Source organism: Acyrthosiphon pisum, chromosome X (genome assembly GCF_005508785.2).
Source record: "Acyrthosiphon pisum isolate AL4f chromosome X, pea_aphid_22Mar2018_4r6ur, whole genome shotgun sequence".
Classification (NCBI taxonomy): domain Eukaryota; kingdom Metazoa; phylum Arthropoda; class Insecta; order Hemiptera; family Aphididae; genus Acyrthosiphon; species Acyrthosiphon pisum.
Genome location: NC_042493.1, coordinates 6,734,024 through 6,760,039, shown reverse-complemented (window position 1 = coordinate 6,760,039; position 26,016 = coordinate 6,734,024). Strand labels below are relative to the sequence as shown.

Here is a 26,016-nt window from a genome sequence, read left to right as displayed (position 1 = left end):
GGTAGAAAGTACACACAAAAAGCGTTCACATTCTGTTATTAATTGTTATTGATAAAATTGATTTTTTTACGTAAATTACAAGTAGGTTACTTTTAGATTGCCGAGTGGAAATATTTTAATATAATATTACGGCATATTTTATTTGTTTCGCAATATTATGAAAAACACTTTCTGGGAGAATCAAAGTGATTCACAATGGGAAATGTATCATTCAAAACTCTTTTAATAAATTAAAAATATTGGTTTTGAGAAAAAAAATACTATTATATTCAAACATAAATTCGAAAAGCTGTGCTCTGTCACGAAATCGCAATAGTTTTTTGAGAAAACTGCAACGGATGTCGTCTCGGAATCATTTTACGAATGCGCCGATGATGTATCAAATTGAAAATAATAAGTAATACAACACTGGCTAGAAGGGTAAGCGTAGGAAGTCTAGGGTCATGTGTCCGATACTCAGTCTCCTATAATATATCCTATATCCGTCTAGTCGCCGATCGCCGTACTCGTACATTACATAATATATAGAGCGACAATACTTTGTTTAACCTAACAATTTAGAATTATGTATTTATCATAATATACCTACATTTATTTTGTATTTAGCATATTGCATTTTTTATATCGCACAAAATATGTAAAAGCGAATAATGATTGAAAATTGAAACTCCAACTATTAGACAGATCGTGTATTAAGTAATATAGGTATTTATTTTATTTATACCATAATTTATACCACATACTGTATATACTGTACTGCATTATTTTGTGTGGAGATTTGACGATTGCTCATTTAAATTATTTATACTGCCAAATCCTTCAAAATTCAAATTGGTATACAATGAATTTGCTTTAAGGTTATGCACCCAGACATAATAGTTTGTACTTTTATTTCTTTTCCTCCATGTAAGGTTTATTGGTAAATATAAGCGAATATTTTTAGGCCCAGTTATGGAGGTACCGACGCATGTGTAGTTACTAGTTGATATTTTTTGGTTACTGCTTACTATAATTTTAAGTTTGTAAACTAAGTTTACCTACGATTTATGTATTTATATTATATGATGTTGTCTTTAGTGTCAAGTATAGTATTTAAATCTAACAGTCAACTTCTCCAACTCAATTTAGGGCCTAGAAAACATTTATATAATATTTTTTGGCATTATATCTGCTTGGCCTGTAGGATAATTTTCTAAAGCTGTTGGTTTAATAATATATCATACTATGATTATACGAAAATACTTTTTTTGTCGTTTTCGAAATTACATAAGTAAATAGGTATAATAATGACAGCGTTCAACGATCGTTGAAAATTAATTTTCATGGGGAATTGAAGGGACTTTCTACCTTCTACTTTAGTAAGTTTTTAACATGATACCTAAAAAATATTATGTTTTGGACATTTACAAAAAAAAGAAACATAATAAGTAAATAAATAAGTTTTTCTTGAACAATAGATAATGCAAGGAAACGTTTTATGTAGATATCATTCAATTTGTTTTAGTTATTTGTGATTCGATGATCAATATTTAAATTAGGTACGCGTTAAAAATGTGACCGTGAAATATCGTACAGTAATCGATCACGATGACCTTCAATAATTTCAAATGACATTAGGTGTTAAAATATTTTTCCAAGGTTTCCAAAAACTCGATACAATACATCCGACTCATTTAAATTTGGTGCCACAGGTAATGATTAAAGGTAATTAACAACCGAATTCCATGCAATATTTATTTTTGGTGCTTCCGAGTTACGAGCTGCTGATAAAGAACTAAGTGTATCACGGGTTCTTATGCTTTATTAATTACTTTATCGTATAATATTTTTATGGAATTGTATAATAAAACATATTTTTGTGTAATAAAAAAATTACTAGATGCATTAGGTACTCATTAGACATAGACAATTTCATAATATAGAGACTTCATGGTCAAACATATAAAAATAACCCAAATACAACGGTTATTGGATTCGTTTGATAATTATCATACACATTTTAGCCGTAAATCAAATTTATAAAATTTTTTAAAAAGTATGTGATCACTCTGCTTTACAGTAGGTGATGTACCTCGTCATTGAGTGAGTCACTATAAAGTACCTATGTTTTAAATGATAAAACATTGCATACAAAAAACGACTCCGAGTGAAGACGGTTTGTCACTTGTTAGCCTATATTATTAAATACATTTGATGATAGGTATATTTATATATTACTATTATAGTATTTTATTGCAAGCCCTACTTATAAAAATTGAACATTTTATACATTTTTAACTTTAAAATAGTTTGGGAAATTTTGTGATTTAGGTAAGAATTCCGTCAAACTTAAAATGCTTATAAAAAAAATCGAACTTTTGTAACTTTAGTATTTTTAAACTTTTATAGTAACAACTTATGAGGAACTTTACATTACATATTCAAGCTTTTTGACTGAGTGAAAAATTTTTATCAATATTTATAGAAAAATGTTAAAGTAAAATAAAATTTGAAAATATGAAATACCTATAAGGCTACAAATAACTAAAATAAGAGCAAAAATATTTTAAAAATTATACCACCTAGGTTAGGTTAGCTATAGAAAATGCTATAAATGTAAATATTTTTTGAAATTTTTCAGTTCTTCTAGTTATTCGTTTTTGAATTATAACAAAATAAGGAAATCAATTTTGTTGTTATAATTGTTTTTTCATAAAAATTAAAGTTTCCCTAATATTTTTTTCGTTTCTCCAATTATTTTTAAAAGTGCAGGGTATTTTTGAAATTCCAAAATATTAACTATATTCACTTTTCTTCCAGAAAAGGTATTGAAGTAGAAAATTGAAGCAATTTTACTTCTATAAATGGTGTATACTTTGGTACAAAAAACAAAAACTATACATATCATTGTAAGATCAATGCATTCATCGCTCCGCCCAGAATCTAAAATAATTATATATATTATTTTTAATTATTTTACATTTATGATTATATACATACTATAATTGTAACATATTAAAAATATAATAAAATGTACGATTTTTAAGCACATCAGAATTCAACCTACCAGTTAAACTTTGTTACTTAATTGATATAGTCGTAAAAAAAAGTGTAAAGGAAAATTTTATAATTTTATTGTATGCCAAATATATAAATCAAGTAGCAAATCGGAAGTTTATTCTAAAAATTGGATAGGCATGCAATTAAATTGCATCACAAAAAAAAAAAATTACACAAAATTTGACCCAAATTTGTGTTTTGGCTCGCAATTCAATGCAGCCAATAAATCATGATTCCTCTTATGATGGCATTAGGGTGTACAACCGTATTAACGCAAATCATAGTTAATACATGTGGAATTATAGTACTAGGACATAATGGATTTTAATTTCCCTGATTTATTCATATAATAATTAAAAATATTTAAATAAATAATTTATCGTTACTAACTAATGTTATTGACTTATTGTATACTGTGTCATAATATTGTAGACAAACCTACGTGATAAACTTTATACTCATAAATCATAATATTCATATTTTATAAATTATATCTATATAACAGAATGATCTATAGATTATGAAACAGACGTCATAATTATGTCATAATAATTGACGCTTACAAATTTGCTATCAGATTTGATAATGATATTAATATATAAAAGCATAATATACAAAATACAAAATATCAAAGGTTGGCAAGTTTATGAAAATAATTAACTCAAGTTAAGTTAAGTTAAGAGGACATAAGATCGATAAGTTAAAAGTTAACAGTTAACAAATTATAAATTTAACTAGATAAGTTAAAAGTTAATCTATTTTTTTTTAATTATAGTATGTAAATCACATAAAGAGTGAATGTGACTTTCTAGTTTCTAATTTATAAATTATAAAAAACAATTTTATTGAACTTTTATCATAATGTACACTAGCTAGTGTATACCATTTTACTTTTACTTTACTATTATTTACTAATTTAAACTATACTCATCTCAAATTAATAATTTAACAAATATATTTTTTTTATATCGTATAGCAATTGAATGTTAATACGTGAAGATATAGTACATGACCTTCATATATATTATAAGTTATATAACATTAAAACATAACAATATTGTCAATTTGTAATTTAAAATTATTAATTGTATTAAAATCATTTATAATTGCAATTCACATAATATATAATTTACAACTTAATCAAATACATAAGTATACACAAAATTATGTTATCAAGAAAAAGAACAGAAATGTTTGTGTTTTTGTATTGGATTATTTTTATTTTATACTGATATAGTAATATTTACGTATAAACGAAAAATTTCAAAATGTTTTTAACTTGATAGATTTTTTTAAAATCAACTGAGAAAAGCTAAATTATGTCAACTGTAAATTAAACTAGTTAAGTTCATAAGTCGATTAGAAAATAAACTAACTAGTTAAGTTAAAAACTTTAAAAAAAACTTTAACTTTAACTTTTTAACTAGTTAATGCCCACCTTTGCAAAATATGAAACATATAAAACAGCCAACAGTACAAGTATAACGAAAATGAATTAATGCATATTGGTTTTGGATTACGTCATTGGATTTGTATAACGCTATAAAAATTATAAGATAAATATTATTTACACTAGGTATATGTACTTACTATCCCATCGGTGTATTTATTATATATACGTACCTGGACTGTAGGTATTACATTTAACTGACATATATGTTATATACATATAATATAATATATATAATATATTAGTAATACGTGATAAATATACAATTTATCTTTTTTAAATTAACCAATTAAAGAATATAGTTTTTTCTCAATAATTATCGACAATAAGTAATTATGTAGTTACGTCGAATAGTGAAAAGAAACAACGAAATAAAATATACCTAATCAGTTAAATTTATATGAAAACAAATTAATGTGAAAGTGATTATTATCAGCGATTATTGTTATGACTATACGTACCTACTGATTTAAATCAATAGGTACCTAGGTAAATTATGCTACGTATGCCACTATCATATAGGTAATATTCGTCGTACACGTTTGACGTTTTGAATATTATATTATATCACTAAAATTAGCGTAGTGATTTTTAAATGGTATATTTATACAATTGCGTTGTGAGTTGTGTATTATAATAAATTGTCTCACCATAAAAAATAATCGTTTTTATTAATTCGTTTTGAATATGTATACATTCAACTTGAATGAAATGGAAAATGGTCAGTAATTACATAAATTAAATTTTCACTATAAATTATAACTACTTATAAATATGACCTAATTAAGTATACAAGATTAAAAAAACTAAATATTGGATTAATAATTTTAATGCTCAGTCACGATATAAAGACATAATATTCATTTAAGTAAAAGTTGATTTAAAGAAAAAAATAATAACTAGGCATTGGTGATAATTGATATTGCCATATCACGTGAAAACCATGTGATATGATTTATTATGTTATCAAGCAAATGCGTATAATATAATACTTACGAGACCAAAGGTATTAAAGTCCTAAAATAAAAACACAATTTAAATTAAATTTGTTTTGAAATTAGTCGTTAGTAGATATTAATATCTACCGTATTATAATAAATTGATTGATTTGCAATAAAATATAGGTGATTAAATGTAAGTACCTACGTGTTCTAGCAAATATTCAAAATTTAAAATTTACTTGATAAGTATTTCAAAAATAAATATTAAACGGCAAATAAATACAAAATTGTAAATTATATTTAAATACTAATGGGTATTGATACATTTTATGCGTACCTACATCAGTACCTACATGGTTACGGAAAATTAATAACACTTAAAAAGTAATGTACACGAGTAGAGAAGAATCTAAAGAAATCAGAAGGATTAATGTGCCTACTCTTACTAGTTTAGGTACCTAACAACGTTTTATAATGATGATCTTAATTTTCTCAATTTATTATACGATTCAATTATTGAGATCAACAAAACCGCCGTAGGTATATTGATGCCGATGTGCGATGACAATAGTTATCGAGTCTATTCGTATGTATTTCAAATCGTAGTCTCGTATCTAATGTATCAAAGGTCTCCTAGATTATGATACGGTACTATAGGTACAGTTGGTCTGTCTGCGAATAATAACTATTATTATCATTGAAAGGGTCCGTAGTATAATAATATGATGTGTATAAAAATATCAAACGACATATTATTTGGTTTCTATTGTACGAACATTGACCTTTGGTGTTTGAATTACAGAAAATTAAAGCAAGAACGATAAGTCACATAATTTGTATTTCATGTTAATAATAAATAATTGTATTGTGTGTAAAAATGTTTTTCAAGCCAATAAGGCTATAGTAATTATAATATTATGGTATGAAATATATACGTCATACAAATGTGCTATTATGTGTCACCCATTCGCGAGTAAGTAAACACGAATACACGATTAAAATAACTCAAGTCGAGTAGAATCTGACCTCACAATATATTTTTGTGTTTCATACAATATGCCATGTATATCCAGGATAGGTTTGACGAGTTTGCATTTTATCACTATTGTTGTTATTATTAATTTTCAACAAATCGGAAATGTTTTCAAAACTCAACATAATAATACGTAGACAGGCAACAATTATTGACATTTAATGGTGCACTATACTAAATACTAAAGAGTATAATAATTATCAACTACAGTACTTACCCATTAAGTCTAATACATAGGTACTGTCACTACTCACTGTAGTGCAACCGTGCAGAAACAAGAAGTCGGTAAAAAAAAACAAATTAAATCAAATGTAAATCGTGCACGAAAAAGTCGTAAGCCCCAAATATTTAAATTATCTATTAAATGCTTTATACTTTACTAGTCCTTACTCGTCAACGTCAAGCAATTTGGATTTAATTACATTTGATTAATTTACGTGAAAAAATGGTTTTATTTTTATAGTTTCACTGATAATAATTATCTCTATATACATATTTTTTTAATACTTAAATCCAAAAGAAAAGAATGTACAGCGATAATGTATTATTACTATTCAGTTAATTTTCTAATGTAAGTAGGTACCTACTATAACATTACTATAATACTGTTACGGGCTATGCGATAATAAGATATATATTAATAGTAGTGCTATTTAAAATTTTTAAAAAAATATGCATTTTGCTTAAATAACCGTAACAATAGTGCGAAGTCAACTAGCCAATATAATAATTATATTATAATAGCTGAGTGCTAAGTCGAAAACACATCAATTCGTATAGTTGTAAATATAGTATAGTTGTAATATCTAATGAAAAATATTTCTTTATTCTTTTCCGTAGATTAGTGGGTTAGAACAATTATTTTTATGGTATTTATTTATTACCAAAGCATAGAAATTCAAAATAGTATAAAGGTTATGCACTCCTCGTTACAATTATACAAGTACATTATACTATAATATATACGCAGTAATTATTCGCAGATAAAGATACAACAGGATGTTAGTAATTAGACGTTCTATGAAGCCTTTTTTTTTATCATCGTAACGAATAACAATATTTTGAAACACAATAATTTGGTGGAATATTATGCTGGTACATTGAAAACTTTGATCCACTAATTTACAGATGATTTTTTTTTTTGGAAAAATGTAGTTCATCGCACGTTCGATGGATAAAGTTTTGCGGGTGGATCCAATGTTAAACAATTCCTGAATTTTTTAAATAGTTAGGTATATTTAAAACATTATACGTGCAAGCAGCCGGGTCTTAAATCTTAATACATTCAACATATTTTGTATTACATCGATGTCAAATATTTATGGAAAAATTTTAAAAATTATAAAATTATCAATTTACAAGTTCCTATAAATATGAATTTAGTTTAGTATACCTGAAACGTAACATAGGTGTATAGTGAAAATATTAAGCATAATACGTTGAATTTTGTTGTTTTATGAATATCTATTGCAACAATTTGTAATTTGTAACATTAAATTTGTACCTACTAACAAGTTACAATCGTTATTACATGCATGACTTTAAATTTGATTGAAGTACTGTCTTTACTGAACCAAAAAGTTTACACGGAGAATAATGACACTTAGGGATAAAATCATTAGCATTAATCCGCCCTTTAATTAGAATCAAAATAAATGGAATATAAAATAGAGGTTTAATATTTCTTATTTATTTACGTTCCTAATTTGAATATTTATTATCAATTTATATTTGATACATGTGATTACTAAATTGTGTGAACATTATTATTTAACAATGTAAATGTAGGTAGCTATTGTTAATGTTTATTAATGAAGTTCATACCTACTGAATTTCATTTCAGCGCTCACTTTTGGTTTTTTAATATAATTCAATTTTGTTGCATAATTATTTCAGTGAAAACAATTTTAAATTATTATTTGGTAGTTATTGGTTTCTACTGAGGTTCCTACTCGCATCATGAGAAATTTAAATGTTCATTTTTCAATTAAAAAACAAATATAAAAATGTTTATAAGATAACTATAAGAAAAAAAATGGAGTTATATTTTTATGCAATTATACTCCTAAATAAATATTTTTCTTTCAAATATTGTTACTTTAAATGATAATTACTTATTAGTTATTATAGTTTCAAAGGTTAGTCATAAATAAATCGGAATAATAAGTATAGTAGGTACGTATCTAACAATAAATTCGTATTTAATATTATAGGCATATTATTATTCACTATAAACATTACTATTTTATTGTAGGTACCTATGTATTTTTTAATTTCTTTTTCACATGATAAAATTGAGCAAAAATGTTCTAATAATAATTTATATTATATTATTATTATAAGTATACCAACAAGAAATACAATATTGTGCAATAATTTATTTTTTGTTATTAGTAAGTAATAATAATACTTAAAACAATAATAATGACTAATTTTTTGGATATCTACCTCCTGGATTTTTTTTTTCATATCCTTTGTAAGTTTTTATCTTTATACAAATTGTATTCATTTCCACAAAATAAAGAAAAGTGTAATAATTAGTTAATAAAGTTAATAATAATAGGTATTATAACTATTAAGTACCAACAATTTAATAACAGCGTATTAATTTAAAAAAAAAAAATAATAAATTGAGATGTGACTATACATAATTAAATATCGTAAAAGACTTTAAATAAGATTATCATTTGTGAAATTTGTATATTGCTTAATTAAATAAGTAATTTTTTTTAGAAAATTTGATAAAATAATAACATATAACATGGATAATATCAACTACGGTATGAATAGTAAATGTATAATATAAAATTAATAATGTGAAGAAAAATTAAAATTTATGCAAAGACGCAATTCTGTTAACTAATTTTATCTGGTCTAATTTTATTTTTCTCATTGTAAACCAGGCCTAGGACCTGTCTGCCCAAATCAGACGCGTTCATCGTCGTATATACGCATGTCACATATTATGCATATTATAGCACTACACAAAATAACGAATTGCCTAAGCGATTAATTAATTCTCTCAAACTTGAAACGACCTTGACCTGATAATATTACAATTCTCAAGTATTCTTTCAAATAAACGAACACAAGCCTAAAAAGTACGCTTCGTGCGAATAATTTGTTTTACCTGCGAAGCAGCCAAGCTCAGAAAATACAGAGACCGTACAAAATACAAAAATAAACGATAATATTTTACTTCGGAATACGCATACATAGAACATACGCGAACAATACAAGTGTGTAACCAAGAATCTTTACATAACATCCAGTGTGATAAAGTTTTGTTAAATAATGTGCACCGCAGACACGCGCCGGTGTCCCGGAGCAATGAACAAATTATGGTTGAATAGAATAACTAAATAAACATTTGATCAAATTGGCCCTTTATAATATGTAGGTACATATTATGAGTATATGACACCGGCACAAAGAAAAGATCTCCATCCAAGAATATTTATATAATATTATAGATAAATGTGACGAGCGAGAGTATTAACAAATATATACATAATAAACTATTTACTATACATAGATGCAGTAGGTGTACATATTACATTATTAGGTTTATCTGCGGTATTTGAAAATAATATTTCACACAGGAATTATTAGGGCTTGCAGGTTCTTATTGTGCTGAAAATTATGAAATATGTGCATAAATATTTATTAAAAAAAGTTATATGATTACATGTAAATAGGTATGCAAATTAAATTATATTAACATGCACAAATAAAAAATGTTAAGTTGTGCATTGTACACGTATGCAAATATGCAATTAAAAATGTATAAATACATAAAAAAAAATTAAATACAAAAATAAAAGGTACATTTTTGTGTTTTAAACGTAGAGTGGAAAGTGGTTACTAATTAATTAAAAGTAATTAATAAAAACTCGATTCCGAAAAATACCAAACACGAGATTGATGACGTGTGGGCACATATAGCTATAGTCAGTAATCGTTGATGACCCGTCAGGCGTCAACCGACGACGCACCAATCGAAAATATAAAAAAACCTGAGAGTTGAAATTACATTTTTTCGATAACGCAATTTATATGATTCAGTTATTCGTGGTATAAAAATAAAGTGATCGGTGTTTTCCATACAGCTCTCATATTGTATTTAATATTAGAACTATGCATGTAACAAAATTTATAATAATCTGTAGTTTTTAATTTCAGACAGTCTTTATATTTACGACAAAGTGTGCAAACGATTATTTGATGTACCTACCTACAACTGTTGTAAACAACAGACATTAAAGGTATATTTCAAACATAAAAACGGAATACAGTTCAGTTACTGAAATTACGAACAAAATCACGACTTACAACAACATCGGGATATATGCATTTTCTTAAATAACAACTAACAAAACAATTGAAAATAATTAATTACTCAGAGGAGTATTTGGAACAACTCTGTGAAAGAAAATCGTTTAATTATTTAATGACACGCTAAAATACCAGAACCCTTAGATACAATACACCCACTCACCAGTCTCAACCCACCCCCGCCCCCCACCACTACATCAGACAAAAAAATGAAAAAAACAGACGACGTGGTGATACTCAGGAAAGTATTTGGAACAACTTTGTGGAAAAAAAACGTTATCCCATCTCCTCCTCCCTCAGACAAAAAAATTAAAAAACGGGTGACGTGGTGACATCCAGGAAAGTATTGGGAACTGTGTGAAAAAATTTGTGTCGTCAGAAAATTGGTACATAAAACAGGCCTATCCTTTTATATAAGGTTAAGGATATTTATGACATATATTATTGATATTAACTTTTGACTCAATACCGGCTTACTGTACATTTAACAGTGTGAATTGGTTCTTCGAACAATTGTAAAATAAGTAATAGCATAAAATAAATTTAAGTTTTTTGAAAATTGCATTGTCTGTATAAAATTTTATAATATACAACGTAACATTTTCAATTAGACATTAGTATATTATATCATTATGTTTTACGATTAAATTATGTATAGGTACCTATTATGTGTATTGTTATTATTTTTTATTATATACGTCGTTTTTCGTCAATACTTTGCTAATAATAATAACAATAGACATTTTACATTTCCGTTGATTGCACATTAAATTCTGCTTATCATTTCATAAAACTCATTATTGTAAAATATATAAAGTTTCCTTGCTACTAGTCAGCTACGGCTAAAATATTCAAACAGGCAATCATATTAAGCGTCATACGCATCATAATATTATAATTAGGTCGAAATAACTATTTAAATGTTGAAAATTCTACAATTCTAAATGTCCATAGTATTAGATTAATTATATATATTATAATAAACTCATTAAAATAAATAAATGTTTGGCTATATAATTAATAATTTTAATCAAATATACTATACTCAATAATTATTGTCTCCTTGTAAATGTATAATGATAAATAAACCTATATTGTGTTGAACAATTTTAAAGCAGCACATATATTACTATTTATTTGTGTACACAAAATTATTTTTGGTAGATTTTATACGAGTACAACGCCGTGGAATATAGTATTATGCCTAACTTGTTAAACTCGTCGTGATTATAATATAGAAGATAATAATATACAAATAATTGTACACAAAAAATATATTTTTTCGTTAGGAATTATCTATTAGAAATAGTCGATTGTATTACAACTATCGTATCAAATATTTTTTGTCATGTAAATATTATTAATAAGTACTTATAGGTTTATTACCTATTATCTATATATAGGTAGTTAATGTATTTAATATTACTTAACTTTTTTTAAAAATGTTTGCTTTTTATGACCAAAATGTAGTGATTGACCTTCAGTTAATTAATAAAACCCAGATAAATATTTTAAATTTGAATTACAGTGAAATGTGTATATAATTTAGGCTATTATTAATGTGATCAATTTATTATCTACGACACAATACTAGTTTTTTTGAGGTTTGATGATGAAAAAAATGAGTTCCTATACATAACAAAGTTAGAAAAAGAACAGTTTTCGATAACTTACTATTGAATTGTTAAAATTAAAACACGATTTTATTCAAGTTAATTTAGGTAACTATTTATTGGCTTTTAATTATGTCAAATGTTGCAATAATTTCATACTTGCACATTGCTCTATTGCGTAGGTACTAATTATTTTACTGTAGGTATCGCCTATCTCCTTGTGTATCTAGGTATATAGTATTATAATAATAATATAAATGATTATAATATAATTAGGTAATGTATATTTACCAAATTTCAGATAATTTTTTTTAATGCTGTATTAGTACCTACTCATTTGTTAATTACTGTGCACTTAAAAATTATAATATGAATGGGTGGTATGGTGAGAGAGAGAGAAGTGGGATTAATAAAAACCGCTCTATAGATAATATTATATAGTACGTAACATGTTCCTCTTTCAACGGCATAATACAAGATATTATAATATAGAATTATATATTGTTGTGAGGATAAGTAAACTTATTTTGCGGTGGAGGCGATACAATATAACATTATAATAATATATAATAATATATTGGTGAACGGAATAGCATCTTCTAAACCTGCAGAAGTCGGTACACCTTCGCCATCATAACGTGCATGTAAAAGTAATTTGTTTAAGCGTAATAGACAAGGGTTATATAAGATAGCATTTTTAAGTATCCACTTAAGACACTAACCACACAATCTAAAACATACATAGGCTAAGAGTATTCGTGATTTAAATCTAAACGTGTTAATATGCATGTTATATTGGCATATAAGTATTTATGGCATTGCAATAATAATAATAATAATAATAATTGTATCAAAGTTTATACGTTCATTCTCAGTATAATATGTGTGATCGATATGCTTGCTGATAACTAAAATGATTATATAACTCTTCAATAAGTCTGAAAATATATAATGATCATTATTTTTACCATAAAAGATATTTTGTTCCACGCTCGTTACAAAAACTTTTATAATTTAAATCAATAACAACTTAAAACCTATCTACTAAAGGAAGGTATTACACGGCGTATATATACACAGATTTAATAATAATATTAATTCATACACCGATTACTTACCAAATGTATTGAAATAAAAAAAGCTTATAAGAGATTCATACAAAGCAACAATAATATAATACGATTGATCATATTATTTATACTTGTAAAATAAATAAACTATTACAGTAAGTATATTACCTATCTCTATTTGGTATTTGAAACATCTTACGATATTATGTCATATTTTAATAGAGAAGGAAAAATAAATAGCAAAATGCAACATTATGTTCAATAGGTATGTATATTTTTTACATCTAACTGTACGGTGAATAATATATTATTATGCCGACATTTACAAAATCTGAAAAAAAAGTTTGTAATAAAAATAATAATTTTACATAAATAATATTATGAAACACTTTAAGTAAGCTACTACAAAAAAAAAATGAGATAATAATAATAGGAAAAAGTAATAATAATAATAATAATAATAATAATAATAATAAAAATAATAAAAATAAAAATATATAAGTTTAAAAAGTAAAAAGTACATTTTTATCCTGAAAATATTGTTTTTTACATAATAGTTATTGGTAATAAAAAAATTATATGTATTTCATTCTTGTAGAAATTACAGTCAAATTATTGAGTGATGTACAATGTACCTAGTATTTGACTAGAAATTCAACAGAATCCATTTTCATAATTTATTTCACTTAAAAATTTCCAGTTGAAAAATTGTTTTATTTATATTGCAGCCATGATCACGAATAAAGCCTGTAAACAAATTATTATCATTATTATATTAATTTGTAATGGTTTTCACTAGTTTACTAAAAATAAATAATAAAATATATATATAATATAATAATAAAATTATTGTGACTATGTGTATACCTATTTTAATTAAAAAATATATAAGTACTTAGTGATTCAGTTATATGAATTAATAATGTTTATTTTAATTAATTAGTAATACCTAATAATAATTATGGTTTTAAATATTTCAATCACTTTCTCAAGTTTTCGTTCAACAATTTCAGTTAACGTTGTGTTCAGAGTCAAGTATACCAAAAAGGTATAAGTGTGGTACTCTTTAAATTATTTACACACATGGGGCCACAAATTAACCAGTTATTTAATTAGTGTTTCAGTTTTAAAATTATTTTCAAATGAATCACTGGGCACCTACTTTATCAAAATGTTACACAATTTGAAGTAACGAGTTAAACGTGATTATCTTTTAATTTTTTTATTTTAAATTCCAGACAACATATTTTTTGTTATCTATTGCGATAAACATAACGTTAAGAACTATTAAAAAAAAGTTCGTATATACAGATATATACACGTATATTTATGCAGAAACAAGCTGAATAACGAAAAGAGTATTATTATTGATTATGTATGTCATGCAGGTACATTGAACATACACCAGGTACATGTATTATATGTATTTATGTTAACAGTCATATAGAGGTTTAATTAAGTGTTTTATGTGGCAACAATTTGAGACGTCGAAATAACTCATTATAGGTCCAAATAATCAAAACGTCATTATATAATATTACTGGGCGGCGATGTTTGGCCCGAGCAAAAGAAAGAGTAAATATGCTGACAACAATTGGAACGCGAGTAGGTACTAAATACTGAGAGCCGAACGTTGCCAACAATGCATTGCCCCCTCGACAATAATAAATTGTATACTAATAATAATATTATATACCCAATAATATATAATATATAATAATAATAATAATAACATATTACTATTACGCATGAAGTTTTTTAACAATGATTAGGTACTTAAATTTCTTTCAAAAATAACACAAATCGGCATTATTCGATGAATAAACGACAAAGGCACACGGTGCTAGCAAAATGTACACCAACGTAAGTACCCACTCATGTCTAATAAGTAATAACCGTCGTTGGTCTGTTTAGTGTAAATATTGTATTGTTTGCATGCGACGAGAAATATGACGTATTATTATTACCTATATCGGTTATGGACGGGTTCGACGATGTTTTATTCTTTGACAATGTTTTTATTATTATTATTATTTTCGTTGCGCGACAAATACGATTGATTATTAAAACGTTTGTATAAACATCAACTGAACAACATGATATTATTGTATTCATGTTATATTATTATGTTCATCATATTAATTATTATTATTTATAGTATGATCAAACGCCGCGTTTCCACAACGATTTTTTAATACCTATATTATGGTTTTCTCCGCCGCACTTATTATAAAATATATTGTACTGAGTGTATTTGCAGGAGTATAAAATAAATTTTTTTATTGAGATGCATTTCTTACATCCGCCACTTACACCCTGCATTAATATCCTAACAATATATTATGTATAATAGAAGAGACATTATTATAAATACATATTATTATTATATTATTACACGATAAATCGTGCCCTCCGCTAGTGATGACGTCCCAAACGCAACTACCTGTCGCTTTGATACGGCCAGGTAAGGGTTTAAAATTTTTATTTATTATACGCATTACAATATAAAATATTATGCACACACACACACACACACACACACACACACACACACACACACACGTGAACAGGTGTGCCTATTATATTCTGTACGCTTTACCGTTTTGACCCGAAACGGTCCGTTTGTCATGCACCATATTATTATATCACAATACGACGACGTAAAGGTAAGGTGCGAGCGTCGAGTTTATCATAATAATATTTTAAATTTTTCGCGACGAAAAGGATTTCGCGATGTGTAATAATAATAATAATAATACCCGACAATTTGTTGGTCCGCCGCCGGTCACTCTCTAGTTCGTACGTAAATTATAATAATATATTATAATATTATACGCTATATTCGTCCTCGCCAAATACCCATTCGTTTAACTGTACAATCGGCCAAAACTGAACCACACAAAACGATTAAGAACGCTCGCTCGTACACACAATATGCATTGTGGTGCCGCAAGTCTCCCGGGAACCGCGGCGGTATTTCGAAGGTCAAAATCGAAAAAGCAAATTTCACAGAATAATAATAATATCGTCATCGTCGTCGTAATATAATAGTGCATACAATTATTATACATTGTATACCTATACGGTATGTATGAGATCATCGACGTCATTTTCGTTGCACCGATGATCGGCGGGGGACCTAATTACAATATCAGTTGTCCTGCACAGGGTATCGGCGCACGTGCAGATGTTTGCGAGGGATGTCTGTCAATTTGTATTTTAAATTTTAATAGTGTGTCCATGAAGTAATATTTGATTAGCGAATGAATGTCATAAGGAAAAGAAAATGAGTTTAGTTCTAGTTACCCACGGATTTATTTGAAAAGTTTAACGAGGAGTATTATAGTGAATAAAATCGAAGTATAATAAAAAAAACCACATCATTTTTCTTCTTATTTATCTGAACGATATTATTATTTATTACTGTTTATCCATATAGATTGGAAATTGAACCCAAATGGTATTTTATACGGTTCAAATATCGCAAAATGTCCAGAGAGAAAACCGATAAAAATTGCCAAGAAAACAATAATAATATGCAGTAACTGCAGCAAGAAACTGTTTCTTTTATTTTTTTTAACGTCCCGACTATTTTTTTTTGTATTAATCCGAATACCGCCCGGGGCCGTCGTGTCCATTATACCTTATGGATTATGTTACCCCCCGTCGGAGCGCTATTGTAAAAGGTTTTTTTTATCAACAACTATTAAAGACGCGTTTGGTTTAAAATTACTGCGAAACCTCGAAAACTTAAACCCATCGAGGACAAAAAAAAAAGTCGTATGTTATCAAAAATTCCAGTTTATAGAAAAATTGTATGTAGGTACACATTGAAATGCAGGGGCTAACTAATATGTTTGAGTTATCGAGGTCCCACTGTAAATTTATTTGTATATTTTAATTAGTATTTTACTATGTATGATTTTAAAGTGTAATGCTGCATTACACTTTTTTTTTTATTTATTTAATTTAAAATGTTTCAGCACACAGGGTGCTATTACAAGTAATTTTTTTTTGAATAAATTAGGTTATACTACGTACATAAGTTATTTACATTGATGCAATTGATTAAATTATTATTATATATAGTGTAACTGTGTAAGTGTGTTCTTCTATGTGTTTTCTACGTGCATTACACTTTAAAATCATTACTAATGCATTCTTCTTTTAGTTCGCTCGTGTCGATGTCGTACGCAATTTTAATTATATATAGTTATAATAATTTTTACAGATCCGATGAGGGTAAATAGTTTTTTGTTCGCCAATTCTACAGCGTGTATTTTCGGCCTCACTACGTCAGAAACGACTAATAAACAAAAATAATATGTATTAATTTACCCCCGCGGAAATTTCTTAAAAAATATCCCATTCATCAAATTTCCCACCCACACCCCAATCTACAACCAGATGTCAACAATTACGATATAATATTTATGAACAATATGCCTAAACATAATGTTATCCGATATTAGTGTTTTGTAATATTATTGTTCCGCCCAATGAACTATTTATCATTTATTTGTCATATTTTATACGTAAAAATACATAATATTATATAATACAATATATTGAACAGACCTGATTGATGTTTAAGAAGCTTTGACGATTTGTATGCGTTTAATTTCTTTCTTCAACTGCACGTATGTCACCTCCAATTTGCGCTTTTGAACGGATATTTCGATTTCGGCAACCTTCTTCTTGAAACGGCTGTTTCTGGCCGCCTCGTTGTTCTTCTGCCGCATCTGGTAGTAGTAGTCGGTAGTTTTCGATGTGCAGCTTGAAGACATGATTAATTCTGTAACAAAGTATAAACATGAAAAAAAATGTTCAATATTAAAACACGTCAAAAAACTGTCTTCGGGGAAAATGTGTGGACAAAACACACAATATTGTTTGTAATAACTCTTTACAAAATATTATATTCTACCGTCGAGAGATAGATCCGAATACGACCATAAGCACTACACGTGACGTGCCAATGAAGCGAAATAATTATCGTCTTAGGGTCCAGTGCAGCAGTCATGTCATGTCATGTGGTGTCAAAAAATTGTCATTAAAAACCCATTACCGAGCTGTGGTATACGAGACCGAATCCCATTGATGTGTCCGGTCATTGAAGCATAGAGACATTTCCAAACGTAAAATACACACGTGTGTATGTTTTTTTCAGCCATTCTAGGAATGGTTTTTGTTTATTTTCAAAGATGATAAACATAATATATTTTAGAGGTATAATTTATGAAATATATTCCAGGGAACGTTTCGTAAAAGCAACAATACGACATTGATTGGAAAACGGACATTCGAAAAATGGTTTAAACATTTACAGAAAATCTTTATCGTTAAAACAATATAATACCTGTATAGTTTATTTGGATTGGCATTTTTGAACATTTTACGTTGACAGATAAACTTGGCACGTGGCTTGAAAACAATACGTAAATTTGGGCCAAGGGAAATGCCGAAGAGTACGATAATGACCGTGATTAAGTGGATCGCAATTATTTGGCGAAAAAAAGAGGGGTTGTAGACGATTTTATTTTCGATTTCAAAATTGCGTCAGACTGTTTATCAAAAACAAAATTGCAAAACCATAACAAAATTGTTACGTAGAAGAAACGCTTATTTGTTAAACATTAAAATGTTTTTCATATATTTTTTACCCCTTATATTTTATGATAGGTACCTTTGTACTGCAGTAAACACGAACTCGATCATGTTTGTGTTTGAATATTATACGAAATTACTTCGTAGTTAAACAAACATTTTAGCTTACTATAAAAACTAATTTACATAATATACAATAATAATATATTATTATTAAAAACTAATATAACATAATGCTAATAAATAAATTAATAATAATTAAATAAACAATCACACACTTATATTTAACATAATATAAAGTAATGCTTTTTTATTGCAATATATTACTACTTTATTAATATAATTACTTAAATATTTTTTTTGTCTTCAATCGAGATTTTATGGTTTATTTTAGTGATTGCGGGGGTGTTTTTACTGTTTTAATAAAATTTGTTTTAAAAGTCCTCATAAAATAATATTATCTCGGATGGCAATGATTATATTGTACATTAAATATTTTATGTTCGAAAGTTTTAAAAATATAATAAAGGTACATATTTTCGGAGCATTGTTGAAATTCCAACGATATAGAACGAATAATCGAGCTTAAAAATTCAAACCCACGTAAATATTAAATATAAGTACCTATCTACAAGCATAATAAATTATCCTATTATTATTATTATTACACATCGATAAGCGCGGTAAGACGATTAAATTAGGAACAGCTTAGATCGACATAATATTATTATTATTATAAAACCTAACGCGGGGTCGCAAAAACGCCAAAATAATGACAATAATTACCTCGTTATAGTTCGGACGGACAGCAATCTGTGGAATCGGATCGGAGATAGAGAATCTGCGATGGCACGGCCGGTGATATAGTTGTCGAGATTGTTGTGTGTTCGAGTGCTTCGTTCGTAGTCGTTGCTGTACAGTGATGATACGCAGACGGGTCCTCCGTGACGGTGTGTAGCGGTTACGACAATAAGCCGTCATGCAGAAATCTGTGTTTTATATACGGACGTAATTGAGCCTTTACCCCAAAATTGTATTATCATCCCTTCCGAGTGCGATCGCTCCACCCTTTCTCGCGAACCGGTACCGGTGCGGGACGCTCGTCGAATCGCGTAGGGGGCCGATATATCGTCGCGGAAACGATTATCGTACATCATTGTGTTGGCCACGGCGACCTTTCCTCTCTCAACTCTCCCCCACCCCCACCCTCTCCATCAAACCAAACGCACACGCACACACACACACACACACACGCACGCACACACTCATTCTTTCCGTCTGTCCCTCTCTATTTTTGCGTCGTTCGTCGAAATCGAATTCCGGATCGGCGGCGACCCAGTGTATAGGAATAATATAGGCAGTCCGTTGTATATAACAAATAACAATGAGTAATATATTTTTGTATTGCATTATTATCACTTGCAACGCGTCGGCGGGGTTGATCTCAGTGGGAGCTGGACAGACGGCTTAATTTAGCGACGAAACTATCAAACAACTGCTATGACAAAATCGCCGACCATTGCACGGCCCATACCGTCATTAAACGGCCCATACCGTCATTAAACGGTGACGTGTCGTCTGCAGTGTGCATAATAATATTATTATATTGTGCATTAAACATTTCATTATAATTTATTATTGTGCCATTATAAGTACTGCCGTCAACTGATTCACTTTAGGATTTGCGACATTTGAAAAATAATAAAACCAGATTTGTATATTATTTGTAGCCCACCAACAATCACTATAATAATTATTGTTATACATACACCGACACCGCTAATTCTGACTCTTTCTTTTAGGATCTCGTGATTTAATAATTTGGAAACTATACATCTTAATCTTCAATTCTTTACTCGAAGTACCTGCAGCTTCTATTAGGAATTTTTAACCTTTTGTTTGTGGAATTTTTACATTTATACAAAAACAAATTAAATTATTGATTTCCATTGTTAATTGAATATTTGTATGCAAAGTATCATAACATATTATTTTGAATTAAAATTGCTGGTATTATGGATTATAATATATTAGTTAGAATAAGTCGTACGGTTGTTTTTTAATAATTTTTTTTATCGGTTAATAAGTATAGGTAAACAATTTTCATTTTATGATTTATTTGTTTATTATATTCAAAATTCGAGTAAATAGGAATTCGGAAAAGTAGCTGTGTTTAGCTATTGTACAACGCGGCACAAAAATCGTTTCGTTAGGTCAACGAGACGCAACTCTAACAATGCCTTATTAAAATATAATACGATATACGTGTGTTGGTGTATTTTTAGTTTTGATAATCAGTAACACTTGACTCATTTGGGAAAATAAATCAATAGTCTGATCGCAAATAAAATGTACAAACTCCCGAGTTCGATTCAACGACGATGACGACAACATAGGCACGTATTATACCTATTATTATACCTAGGTAGCTAGGTAGCTACCTATATGGTGTGGTGCATATAATAGGTATTGTTGTTGGATATATTATATCATCGAGGTTTAACACAATTGTATATACTGTTGCAGACTGCAGTGTTGCTGCAGGTTTATCGTCAGTTATCGCCTACAGTGATCATTATGGCAACTCTTGTAAAGTATTTTATGATGGCAAGCGAACAAAATATTATATGCAATGCAGATACATCTATATAAATCAATAACGCGTTACATTGTACATTAGCTTGCCCGAACCGTTCGCAAAGGTCAAAATATGTCTTAGCGACGCGCGTAGTATTTTGTGATTTAAATTGTAAACGCGGTGTGGTTTGAATTTATTTTCTGAAAAAGTCCATTTATATATATATATATATTAATAACTAGTCTGTTCTCAAGCCGCGTGGCCGGAGACGACGCTATATTTATTGGCCGACGTCCATTTCGGTAAAAATGTACAATACAAATGCTCACAAACCGTATTAAATCTGTCCAAACTTCCGTCGCTAACGTCATGCTTTAACACTACTAGGAAACGCACAATAATAATATCAACAATAATATTTCACCGTCGTGTCATCGCGCCGACGTACCGCACCGTTCGGATAGTCGAGCTTCACAACATATGTTCCATAATACACATTATACATGTTTAACTATTGTTTCGCAAATCGATTAGTTTTAGAGATGTGCAATTTAACGGTAAAATGTGCGTTCAATTCATTTCCTAAATTTGGGAAGGTCTTATGTGTGATTATTTTTCTTCAAATCTTCAAATAAAGTAGATACCTACCTACCAAAAAGTTTGATTTTTAACCTTTTCCAAACTTTTATAAAAGTGAATAGATACCTATAATAAAATCATCTATGCATATAAATATTTTTGAACCATTTGTATATTAAAAATATATCCGGTAAAATTATTTTATGTAAATTTACTTGTACCGTGTATCTAATAATATACATTATTACATTACCCAGCTCGCTTTTCTAATTTTTGTGCGCATTTTACTTATACATATAATATTACATTATACGCGCATTAAAGAAGTTAGTTCTACCTATCGTATTATGCTAATAGTAATAATATAGGCCCCGAGATATTTTACTGAGGTGGCAATAGTGTACTTTTGTCTAATATGTTTTTAGTTTTACCACATTCTACCTCCCCCTCAAGAATTCATACTAAGTCACACTTATCGACTATAATTAATATTACTCTATAATATGATATATATAAATATTAAAAATATCCATCAAAATAGTAAAATCGTCTCTATAGTTAGAATCGTTTTTCGCCCTTTTTCGTGTGAAATTAAATGTTATTATTGAATTCAATTTTATTATATTATATACATTACAGTGACCTACATAATAGTGATGTACACTCGAAATCTACTATACTGCAGCAGAGTGACTTCCTTGGTTTTTAATTTTGTTATGAAGTACTTAACAACGGAACATATTGTTTTTTAGTTGGAATTTTTTTTCAGCTGATTTATGATTGATTTCATAAAATATATTTTGTTATTGCCTAACTTGGTATTTCTTCTTTTTTTGATGATGGGAGGGGGGGGGTGGAAAATTATTTTTCCCCGGGATGCGTATACATTAAATGCATCTCTTTTGAACAATACGCATACACTAATATACCTACTATACATCACTACACGTAATATACTGCATAATATTAAGTATTCACAATTGACCACTTGTTAGCAATAATTGTAAGCAAAGATAATAGAAATTCTAATCCGAAAAAAATGTCAAGAGCAACACATTATTTTGTGATACAGTGTATTTTTAAACCGTCAAATACCATGCGAAAACAATTTATTTTGCCATATTTTGTAATCGCTGCTAAATATGTTACCGATCACTACAAAAAAAAAATTAGCTAGACTCACTTGATACGCACAATAATACGTATATTATGTAATTCTTGTGTATTTGGAAATTTATTTTAAATGTACATTTATTTATATATGCATATTAAAATATATTATGCTAGTATATACATATGTTATATTATATACTTTATATTTTGCTTTCAAAATGCCGGTTGCCAAATAACGTTGCGCTTAACAACAACTTAGCGGTAGTGTGCTCATATCTGTCATTAGTCACTATTAGAGTAGAATAACAAGATGTTTTAATTTTATTATAAACTCTACTAGGATTCTGTCAGTTCGAAAACCACGATCTGCAAAATGTAAAATACTGTTGTACTTAGAAAGTATAATATTTGTAATAGATATTGGATTACATAATTCATTTCCGCAGTGAATTTAGATTTTAGACGATTTCACTATATAATAGTTACCTATGGTTATTACAATACCGTGAAATACTAATAAATTATACCTACAGATCTTTATTTGGAATTGGACTGACGTTATTTTAGAAAATAAAACACCTATTTTAATAATAAAATTATCCATATAGATGTAGTAATATTTCGTTCAATCGTAATATTAAGAACTATTCCAGTTGAACAAAACGTAATGAATTTTTTAAAAAAATGTCATTTTTATAATATGAATCTACCCATTTAGGTTTATGTATATGTTCGAATATATTATTTTAATAAATGTTGAATATATCGTAATATAGCTTATAGCCATAAACAACTTTTATGAGAGATTTTAAATATAATTAAAAAAGTTCTGGTATATTGTAGTAATATTATAGTGAACCAAAAACGTATACATACCTACATAAATCCATTTTTTTCGTACGTAACATAATATTTTTTTTTTCGTACTGTGTATAGTTGAACACCAGAAGGCGTGGATATAAGTGGTGGCTAATGAGATGTTTGAGATGTTTTCCCTGCACTTGGATGACTTAATACACTATTATTATATAGGTATAAATATCACTATAAGTAGAAAAAACAAGGGATACAATTTTTTGAAATATCATCATGGTTTTACAAGGGCTTTTTATCCTGGTCCGTAATTATTATGTTACACACACTAATATCCTGCGTTATTAAACATTAAAAAAGCCAACTATATATATACCTAACTACAAATTAAAATTAAAAGTTTAAAACATGATAATTTATTAATAACTTTTAGTGGACTTTTTCTATTTTAATGTAGCTATTCTAGAGTTAAGATAAGGTATGTAAGACACTCCTAATCGGGAGATGACAACTATATTAATTTATTTTATGATTATAAGGTATAGGATTTTTTTGTTACCTAGTTTACAAATTGTTGCTTATCTATTTTTGTATACAAACAACAAATATACATTTAGTATTTAATTATAACAGAGTCCATAATACTGTGCATATAACATTAGGTAGGTAAACGTTGAAAAACATGAATTGATAACAACTATAATATAACTCTTTACAACAATATGTAATGTTTATACACATTTCCATTCTACTTGAATAATTATAGGAATATACACATTTTTTTATCTAAATTATTGTTGACTATCAAATATTATGTAGGTATATATGTATGAAAAAAACCACAATCAAGTTCACATTTTAATTGTTACACATCTATATAACGTCATAATGGTTATTATTAAGTACAAATCGAACCGACAACCTTACTTATCCTTTATATAGTACCTACCTACCTACCTACCTACTTCTACGTATCAATAGTATTTTTTTAGTTATCGATTTCGTTCATTTCCGCTTTTATATTTACTCTTTATTTATATTTTATAAACTTTAACAATACAATCATAGTATATCTATACATTGTGCAGCTATCATTTATCAAATACTCTTCAGGATTTAATAATATAAAATATTGACTATCAGTTTCGCCGTCGGCCGAGTACAGGTACAATCAGCTATTTAAACGAAAATACCATTGTAATAATATTCAGATTTCCATTTTCCTTTCTTTGCCATTAAATTATCGTTGGAGTTTGTCCTCAGCGTGTTTAAAATATCTGATAATGTGTACATCGTTATCTATTACTCACCTTATACCTCCTTTAGTCCTTTAAACGACAATGCGGCTTGTGTGGTTCTTTATCATTGCTAAACAAACAGCGAGGCCTACCGAGTGATTTAGGTATATAATGTACAAACACATACACGCATTATACTTGAAGTCTATTGCACTAACATCGTGTTGTTCGTATAAAATAATATTATAATGACCTACATGTATATAACATTTTGAAACTAGCTTTAAAAGCTGCATGATTTTTCTACGGATTTTATCAAAAGCCTATTCAAATATTCAAAAGTATAGGTTAACTTTATAAATTATTATTACAACATTAACTCCGATTTTAATTTCTTCAAATCATTGAATTTGACCACATAATTTTGTAGCATTTGGAAAAAACAGAAAATAATACCGTACTTTACTCTTTATACATCTTATACGCGTATGCTGATTGTCGCCAGGTTGCAGCTGATTTTAGATTTTGTTCAACATGTAGTAATGTAGTATACTTACAATATTATAGCATGTACCCTATTATAGCCGAATCTTGGACGTTTCCTACC

At 28.0% G+C, this 26,016-nt stretch overlaps 1 long non-coding RNA gene across 1 annotated transcript; it reads right to left on the bottom strand.

Annotated features, from left to right (window-relative positions):
* Window positions 1-13,736: 13,736 nt before the first annotated feature.
* LOC100569659 lies at window positions 13,737-20,312 on the bottom strand. Its single transcript, XR_119238.4, has 3 exons — window positions 19,875-20,312; window positions 18,060-18,276; window positions 13,737-14,228 (listed from the first exon to the last, which is right to left on the bottom strand). It is a non-coding gene; the product is annotated as an uncharacterized LOC100569659 (long non-coding RNA).
* Window positions 20,313-26,016: the final 5,704 nt, after the last annotated feature.